This window comes from Schistocerca nitens, chromosome 8, assembly GCF_023898315.1.
Source record: "Schistocerca nitens isolate TAMUIC-IGC-003100 chromosome 8, iqSchNite1.1, whole genome shotgun sequence".
Classification (NCBI taxonomy): Eukaryota; Metazoa; Arthropoda; class Insecta; order Orthoptera; family Acrididae; genus Schistocerca; species Schistocerca nitens.
This window is the reverse complement of record NC_064621.1, coordinates 88163998-88174359: the sequence shown is the minus strand read 5'-3', so window position 1 is coordinate 88174359 and position 10362 is coordinate 88163998. Positions and strand designations below refer to the sequence as shown.

The 10362-nt window shown below is 46.7% G+C and overlaps 1 pseudogene; it reads right to left on the bottom strand.

Annotated features, from left to right (window-relative positions):
- Positions 1-284: 284 nt before the first annotated feature.
- LOC126200061 (5S ribosomal RNA) lies at positions 285-402 on the bottom strand (annotated as a pseudogene).
- Positions 403-10362: the final 9960 nt, after the last annotated feature.

Here is a 10362-nt window from a genome sequence, read left to right as displayed (position 1 = left end):
AAAACAGCTCGTTTTAACGTAAAACGGGGTCCCTCAGGAGAGGGTGCAACTTTTAACAGATCCAGACACGAAATTCCAAAAGAGGACTCCGTCTTCAAGCCAAGAGTGGCCTACCGGAACCATCCGACTGCCGTGTCATCCTCAGGGGAGGACGTGGATAGGAGGCGCGTGTGGTCAGCACACCGCTCTCCCGGTCGTTATGATAGTATTCGTGACTGAAGCCGCTACTATTCGGCCGAGTAGCTCCTCAGATGGCATCACGAGGCTGAGTGCACCCCGAAAAATAGCAACAGCGCATGGCGGCCTGGATGGTCACCCATCCAAGTGCCGACCACGCCCGACAGCGCTTAACTTCGATGATCTCACGGGAACCGGTGTATGCACTGCGGCAAGGCCGTTGCCTTGTAAATACCAAAAGGTGGCTCAAATAGACCAATATGCTTCAAAAACATTTACAGCCGCTACACTATCCCGAGCATGACAAAGCCCAGTGAACAGGTGAACACAACGTAAAAACGCCTGGCAATAGAAGCGATATGCCTAAACAAATTATGTGGAAGAGGGAGGCTGATCGACGTGAAAACGCCAAAGGCGCACTATATGAGCAATAAGGGTGTATGTCGAAATAAAGCAGAGCGATGACCACAACAGGGCAAACGGGCAAGCAGCCGAATAAAATTCAAAGAACTCTGCTAAACACTCCACTACACGGATGTGAGGAAAACCACTAACTCACGAGGATAATTACGGCACTTACCCAGTCTTAAGAAGCCCAGGAGCAGCAAGGCTTCGTTCTCCGGATAAACCAACACCAACAGCGAGATCTGGAAAACAGAAGTTGCCACAGGCCGCACGTCCTCTGGTAGCGGCGCGTCTTCTGTGACGTGTTTACGCTGTTTCTCCTTGCTCGCCCAGCGAGCTCCAAACAGAGTCGTTGTGAATCAAGCGCCTCGTAGACAAACCAGACCGCCAGAGGCCTCTTTCAAAGGCGACCACCAAAAATATCTCTTCCCGCGCGCTCACCCTGCCTGCTCTCCCCCCCTCTCTCTCTCTCTCTCTCTCTCACACACACACACACAAAGCAAACCAAAAGAAAGCCTCGCATCGGAGGACCACAGACACATTCAGGAGTGGGGCGCGACGTATCAACGTTGCAGCACGGATCACATGTTCTTTTCATGAACACTCTTCTAATCGATACCTTCGCTGACGGAAAACATTCTTGAGATGTTATAGCTGAGCAGGGAGGGTTGGCGGGGCTGGTATCATTATATTCCGATGCAGTTACAGTTCGTTGCACGCATTAATACGTCTGTGCAGGGCTTCTTCCTGTAAACAGCATGAACAACTATATCATCAGCTTTCATTCTTAGCGGGATTCTGACGAAAGAATGACATCTGTTCTCTTCCATTTTGATCGTGAATGTAACCAGCCCACATTGTGTGCGAGGTCGACCAGCGTGTACAAAACACGACATGTGTTTACACTTACAGCATCCCGAAGTATGAGAGGTATCGTAACATATGAGCATAATAATAGGTATGATACAGAGATACATACCTGATAACATCCTCAGTAAAGATGGTGGTTTCCAGCTGAGAAGGAGACAGATCCTGCTCGTCACAGATTTAGTCCAAATGAAAGCATGCTTGGCCAGAAATGAAAGCACAAGAAGCGCAAACACGACATAGCGGAGCGTTTAGAAAAAAAAAGAAACGTATTTTTGGCAAGGCACGAAGTATTTGTATAAGCGTCTTTTTCTGGCGGTGGTAGGCTCAGCGGAAAGAGTGCAGAACTGTAATTTCAGGGTCTTTTGATCGTGTCGCTATGTGGGAATTTCTTCAGTTTAATTTTTATGTTACTTACACTGTAAATAAAGATAACTAATGTTCAGTTCGTTCTATGTATTAATATTTTCATGAAAGGCATGAACAGGAAAGGCGAAGGAAAATTTAGGATTCCAGATAAAGGACTGTTCAGCGTACAAGAGCACTTCGTAAATTAAATTACTTTTAATATATTACAATTGACCATGATGAAGTGATATTCATTCTGGAAACTATGTGTCGACATCTTGAACAGGTCACAATTGCCGCAATTTTACTATTGCATAGCTGGTTTCTACACAAAAAGACTGTTCTCAATGTGTTCTTACAATATCCTAAAGAATTTCGCTTTACCCCGTCGAGAGTTTGTAAGCGTAACGTAAGAAATGAAAGTGAAAACGTTTCTGGACAGGGACTTGAACCCACAACACTCGGATTACCGTTCTCTACTATTTCCCCCACACCAACCGCAGCCTGCAAACTGCACAAACATAAATGGCACATGATACCCCCTGACGGTGCCAAAAATGCTATTTTTTTCCTAAACGTTTTGCCATTTTGAGATCCCAGATCTATCACATTCATTTGCGGCCAAGAAGTGCATATACCATCAGTCTGGACCAAATCCTTAATGGCCGGCCGGAGTGGCCGTGCGGTTCTCGGCGCTACAGTCTAGAGCCGAGCGACCGCTACGGTCGCAGGTTCGAATCCTGCCTCGGGCATGGATGTGTGTGATGTCCTTTGGTTAGTTGGTTTAATTAGTTCTAAATTATAGGTGACTGATGACCTCAGAAGTTAAGTCGCATAGTGCTCAGAGCCATTTTGAGCCAAATCCTTAATGGCACGTAGCGACGGTCCCCTTGTGAGTACCGCTTTTAACCCGGTCATCGGAATGTTGAAGAAGAAGTGGTGCGTGCGCAATGAAAACATTACCATATATAATGATGATATTCACACGGATACACACTATGTGATCAAAAGTATCCGGACACACCGAAAACAAACATTCTCCATATTACGTGCATTGTGCTGCCACATACTGCCAGGTACTCCATATCAGCGACCTCAGTAGTCATTAGACATCGTGAGAGAGCAGAATGGGGCGCTACTCGGAGCTCACGAACTTCGAATGTCGTCAGGTGATTGGGTGTCACTTGGGTCACACGTCTGTACGCGAGATTTCCATACCCCTAAATATCCCCAGGTCCACTGTTTCCGATATAATAGTGAAGTGGAAACGTGACGGACACTTACAGCACAAAATCGTACAGGTCGACCTCGTCTGTTGACTGACAGACACCGCTGACACAAGAAGAGGGTCGTAATGTGTAATAGGCAGACACCTATCCAGACCATCACGCATGAATTCCAAACTGACTCAGGAACCACTGCAAGTGTTATGACAGTTAGGAGGATGGTGAGAAAACTTGGGTTTCATATTCGAGTCACTGCTCATAAGCCAAACATCAAGCCGGTAAATGTCAAACGACGCCTCGCTTGGTGTACGGAGCGTAAACATTGGACGATTGAACAGTGTAAAAACATTATGTGGAGTAACGAATCACGGTACACAATGTGGCGATCCGATGCCAGGGTGTGGCAATGGCGAATGCTCGGTGAACGTCATCTTACAGCGTGTGTGGTGCCAACATTGAAATTCGGAGGCGGTGGTGTTATGGTGTTGTCTTGGGTGTCGCTATCACAGCACAGGCCTACACTGATGTTTTAAGCACCGTCTTGTTTCCCACTGTTGAACAGGAATTCTGGGATGGCGACTGCATCTTTCAACACGATCGAGCACCTGTTCATAATACACGGCCAGTGGCGGAGTGGTTACACGACAATAACATCCCTGTAATGGACTGGCCTGCACAGACGCCTGACCTCAATCCTATAGAACACCTTCGAGATGTTTTGGAAAGCCGACTTCGTGCCTGGCCTCATCGACCGAGATCGATACCAGTGGAGCACTCCGTGAAGAGTGGGCTGACATTTCTCAAGAAACCTTCCAGCACCTGATTGAACGTATGGCTATGAGAGTGAAAGCTGCCATCAAACCTAAGGGTGGGCCAACACCCTACTGAATTCCAGCATTACCGATGGAGGTCGTCACGAACTTGTAAATCATTTTTATCCAGTTGTCCTGATATTTCTGCTCACATAGTGTACAAGAACGGAAGCAGCAGCCAAACGACAATCAGCACCTGACAGTGGGCGAGGGGCACTCATCCGAGAGCTTGCTGTTATTGAACGACTAGATACAGCTGGAAGCAATGAGTGTCCGCAGAAATTTTTCCTGCTGGGGAGGGTGAAGATGACTCTAAAATTACCACGTTCGATGTAAATGAGTTGGTCATCTTCGCGACATGTCGTCGCATAACAACTAAGTTTTGTGAATGGCACAAGAAACTTTTTAAAATTCAGGGAATTAATGGTTATTCACTCAGTATTTGTAATAAGGTGGATTGCTTTGATACTTGAAGAGTAAGAATCATATCACCATTATATTTACCTTTCTGCATTATTAAAATAGCTATGTATCTGACGCATTTGATGATCTGAAATCACATCGTTATTCAACCAACACAATGGGTATTCCATTACAACGAGAGGGGTGGGGGTGAGGAGAGCATGTGCACCCTGTTCCACCTTATGCCCCCTTGCTGGCACCTATGCTGGAAGCTTCAGTTACTTTTTCTTAAATCCTTGAACGTAGCTTAACAAATGGAAATAATCCTTAAAAATAAATTATTATATGTACATAGTTATATTGTGACTATGTAATTAAGTTGATGTAGTGTTATGTCTCAACAGTGCTGGTAGAAACAATTGAGGTAATGGGTAAGAAGGAAAGTTCACTGCATGACTGTGAAAAACTGCGTTTTTCCATGTACATGCTCCCACCTTTCTGCATATTGCAAGTGTGTCAGTGTACACGGTTGTGCATATGTGCGGAACGATCTTTATGTGTTCAGCTCATAGTAACACCAATAACATTCACATCACCCCTAAGGAAGTAACATCTCTAAAATTAACAGAGCTACGCTCAGATGGTACTCTCCACGGCTTATCTTGGAATTCTCTATCTGGTAAGTCACATGGAATTCGTTCCCATTTGTAAACTACGATTAACATGCATAATGGCCACCATCAAATTTTTTCCTTCTCTCCCACTCCACATGACTTGCAATTTCAGTTTACCCACCTGTTTTTGGTTTGTAAGCCTGATTTCACAACCATAAACCACCCTTGATTTCATCCAACTTATTTACACTGAGCACATTCCACACACAGCATCTTTGTAATATAGTTCTGACTAATTGTTTTGCTAAATAAATCGCAGCCATGATAGTGTGTATCGAATCTATAATGCTTTACTACAGTGTCGATTGTCTGTGTATGCTTCAACTTCCTGTTTACGGTGAGAACTGTGCAATTCTGTATAAAGCAACTCAAACGCCTCACTCCTCCCCCCGCCTTCTCCGGCGCTTCGGTGTGAAGTAGATACATGTGCTGCGACAGATCATTTCCCCTGTGACTGTAACTTGTGCGTGAAACGATGGAGATGCTTTCAGAAATAATTAAAGCGTTACCATTGTTATTATATACGTAAATTAACTTTTCTCTCACGACAAAAAGAGGAGAAGAGTTTTGTTTCCACTCTTCGCTGTTGCTAAGCGCAAACCAATTTCCATATAAAATTTCTAGTTTTGTAGAGAAACTGTAACACTAGAGTTCAAAGTCCACTGCAGTCGCATTTGTGCTAAAACGGTCAACCAAGCAAAAGCGGTCTAGGAAACTCCGTCGTTAGTGACATAAAAAGGAAACGTTGCTTACCTTTCCCAGTGTAATAGAAAATGATGTATCGGTTGCTGGATTCGTTCAGACGTCCCCTCACTGTGTTGACACTGCGTGGAGCGCTAACGATCGCAGTGGCCGCTGAATGAGACTGCTGCGACCAACGAGTCGGTTAGAAAACGCGGGAGGAGGATGATGGATAGCGTCACTGGTATAATGGAGTGGTGATCCGTCATACATCTACATCAGACACGTTTCGCTAATGGCACACCTTCACGAGACGAATGTTGATCGACGTTCTACTTGTTTTCTTCGGTAGCTCATCCATTTTCCTCCTCGCTTGTATCGTTTATGATGTATTGCGCATGATGCATGTTTATGACATCAGCTATCCTCCCCATCGGTGAACCACAGGAGAGCTTCAGTTTCGTACTTTCACTCTCTTGAATTGTCGCACATCTTTCCGTTCATCTTTAGAAATTTCGCCGATGGTGTCCCAGGCTGATCTTGAACTCCCATAATGTGATACTTTTTGACCTTTTCTTTAGAGGTTTCCTAAGTCATATTTCCTAGGTTTTCTTTTTTCCACTAAGACCGTTATACACCGAAGAGCCAAAGAAACCGTACACCTGTCTGATATCGTGTGGGGACCCTGCAAACATGTAGAAGAGCCACAACACAACATGACATGGACTTGACTGCTCGTATGAAGTAGTGCTGGAAAGAAATGATACCATCAACTCTGCAGGACTTTCCATAAATCCATAATAATACCAAGGGGTAGAGATCTGAACAGCACGTTGCACGGCATCCCAGATATCCTCAATAATGTTCACAACTGAGGAGTTTGGTGGCCAGCCGAAGTGTTCAAAGTCAGAAGAGTGTTCCTGGAGCCAATCTGTAGCATTTGTGGACGTGTGAGGTGTCGCATTGTCCTTCTGGAATTGCCCAAGTCCCCTAGAATGCACAATGGACATGAATGGATGCAGGAGATTATATAGGATGCTTACGTACGTGTCACTTGTCAGAGTCGTATGCCGCGCGGGATTATCCGAGTGGTCCGAGGCGCTGCAGTCGTGGACAATGCGGCTGGTCTCGCCGGAGTTTTGAGTCCTCCCTCGGGCATGGGTGTGTGTGTTTGTCCTTAGGATAATTTAGGTTAAGTAGTGTGTAAGCATAGGGACTGATAAGTCCCATAAGATTTCACACACACTGGAACATTTGAACACATCAGAGTCGTATCTAGACGTACCAGGGGTCCCATATCACTCCAACTTCACACGACCCACACCATTACAGAGCCTCCACCAACTTGAACAGTGCCCTGTTAAACTGCAGGTTCCTTGGATTCATGAGGTTGTCTCCATAGCCATAGACGTCCTTTCGCTCGATACAATTTGAAACGAGACTCGCGGATCAGGCAAAATGTTTGCAGCCATCAACAGTCCAACGTTGGTGATGACGAGGCCAGGCGAGGGGTAAAGGTTTGTGTCGCGCAGTCATCAAGGGTACACGAGAGGCCCTTCGGCTCCGAAAGCCCATATCGATTATGTATCGTTCAATGGCTCGCATGCTGACCCTTGTTGATGGCCCAGCATCGAAATCTGGATCAATTTGCGGATGAGTTGCACGTTGAACGATTCCAGTCTTCGTTGGTCCCGCTCTTGCAGGATCTTTTTCCGGTAGCAGCCACGTCAGAGGTTTGATGTTTTACGGGATTCCTGATATTCATGGTACACTTGTGGAATGGTCGTACTGGAAAATGCCCACTTCATCGCTACCTCGGAAATGCTGTGTCGCATCGCTCGTGCGCCAACTATAACATCATGTTCAGACTCACTTAAATCTTGTCAACGTGGCGTTGTAGCAGTAGTAACCGATCTGATAACCGATCTGACAACTGCGCCAGACACTTGTTATCCTATATAGGCGTTGCCGACCGCAGCACCGTATTCTGCCTGTATACATTGTATATGAATTCGCATGCTTACACCAATTTCTTCGCCGGCCGGAGTGGCCAAGCGGTTCTAGGCGCTACAGACCGGAACCGCGCGACCGCTACGGTCGCGGGTTCGAATCCTGCCTCGGGCATGGATGTATGTGATGTCCTTAGGTTAGTTAGGTTTAAGTAGTTCTAAGTTCTAGGGGACAGATGACCTCAGAAGTTGAGTCCCATAGCGCTCAGAGCCATTTGAACCTTAGATATGGTGACTACCCGTTATCAAGAATCATCTCTCAGTTCAAAGCGTAATAATGTGAACGACATCCAAAAAATATCTTTCATTTTCAGTGCGTCATTCGAAACAGATATATATGGTGATGAAACAGTAATTTCCACCTCAAGAATCATGTGTTACTGGGTGCCAAAGACGATCAAAACGTATTTTGGAACCACAGTAAGGACTGAATTGGGTTTCCAGTTCTAGCAAGAAAGGCTGTTGCTCCTAATGGGAAGATTACAGCTAAGTATCTATCGCAACTGGAACGTAATACACAAAAATGTCGGCATGTTAATAACTACTTTGAGATCAGCTGATGCATACGGTACCACTTTACCAATCCACAACAGATTTATAACATGTCAGCCTACACTAAACATTAGCTAACTAACGCTGCAGTTCAATGTGCCATGACATGTCTACGCAAACCCGCACCCATAATTTCACATCCCAACGCATCCTAGACCTCTGGCCACGCTACAGATCAGGCTGACATCAAAACCTACATTTCAAAAACAAATACAGACGCAACAGAAATATTGTGTGTTCTGTTTGCATTCGGATTATGTACATATGACGTCATACGCGACGTTATCATCACCTTACAAGATGTAGGTGACATCTAGTATGGGTATATTCAGGCCGACCGGCTTGCCGTGCAGTCTAACGCACGGCTTTCCGGGCGGGAAGGAGCGCCAGGTCCCCGGCACGAATCCGCCCGTCGGATTTGTGTCGAGATCCATTGAATCGGCCAGTCTGTGGATGGTTTTTAGGCGGTTTTCCATCTGCCTCGGCGAATGCGGGCTGGTTCCCCTTATTCTACCTCAGTTACACCATGTCGTCGATTGCTGCGCATACAAGTTCTCCACGTACGCGTACACCACCATTACTCTACCACGCAAACATAGGGGTTACACTTGTCTGGTGTGAGACGTTCACTTGGGGGGTCCACCGGGGGCCGAACCGCACAATAACCCTGGGTTCGGTGTGGGGCGGCGGAGGGCTGAAGTGGACTGCGGTAGTCGTCGTGGGGTTGTGGACCACTGCGGCAGCGGCGGGGACGGAGCCTCTCCGTAGTTTCTAGGTCCCCAGTTAACATGCAATACATACAATACAATACAATTGGTGTATTCAGTTGACCCAAACTGTCCACATAAGTCTTAAAAGTTGATAACATACTGTAGTGTGATACTTCACAGCCAGATGCGCTGGACAAAAAGGTTGAGTTAGGCTGGCTGGCCGGTATGGCCGAGCGGTTCTAGGCGCTTCAGTCTGGAACCGCGTGATCGCTACGGTCGCAGGTTCGACTCCTGCCTTGGGCATGGATGTCTGTGATGTACTTAGGTTACAAAATTGTTGAGGCTTTCGTGGCCACTTGTTGACAAACTGCCTATTGGCTTCTGTCTCGGGTTCTTCGGCCGACGTTCATCTAATGATTTTTCTGACGTTTCGCCAGCACGAGTGGCTGGCATTGTCAAAGCTTCACCCTCCATTGCCGGTGGTGAACTGGAGCCGAGCTCGCGGGCGCAGACTATATGTACCTGGCGCGCCAACGTCCGAGGGCTTCTCCGCGGCCATTTCCGGTGCGGTTCTCCTCTTGCTACCTGCGACTGTCGTTCGCTGCAGTACGGGAAGGCAGGATCCGTTGACCTTAAGGCTTTCCTCTTTCTTCAAACTGTTCGCGTGTTTTTGTATTTCTACAGCTTCTCTGAACAAGCGCGTGTGATAGTGGTTCTCTACAGCCAGAACTTCCGTGTCGGCGAATTTTATTACGTGGTCGGTCTCATTCAGTGCGTGTTCTGCCACGGCCGATTTCTCCACCTGCTCCAACCTGCAATGTCGCTTATGCTCCTTGATCCTGGTGTTAATGGACCGTCCAGTCATCCCGACATAAACTTTTCCGCATGTGCATGGTATGCGGTATATTCCCGACATTGAAAGTGGGTCTCTTTTCTCCTTCGCCGATCTAAGACACTCTTTGATCTTCCTTGTCGGTTTGAAGATCGTCTTTACGCCATGTTTGCGCAATATACGGCCGATTCTGTCCGTCACTCTGGGAATGTATGGCAGAAAGCCCGTACCCCACATTTCTTTCTCTGGTTCCTTACTTCGCCGAGTGTTTGGCTCAGTTACACTTCTAATATAATTTGTGGAGCACCCATTGCTCCTCAGGACTGTTTCCAGGTGTTGCATTTCTCGTTTGAGGTGTTGCGGCTCACATATTCGTCCTGCTCTCGTTACGAGCGTACTAATCATGACCCTTTTCTGGCTCGGGTGGTGGTTTGACAGTTTGTGCAGGTATCGGTCCGTGTGAGTCGGTTTTCGATACACGCTGTGTCCCAGGTTTTCGCCGTCCCTTGTGACCAGCACATCTAGAAATGGCAGTTTCTTGTCCTTTTCTACTTCCATGGTAAATGTTATGTTGGCATGGAGGCTGTTCAAGTGTCTTAGGAAGTCACCGAGCTGTTCTTCACCATGGCTCCACACCACGAAAGTATCATCGACGTACCTGTACCAC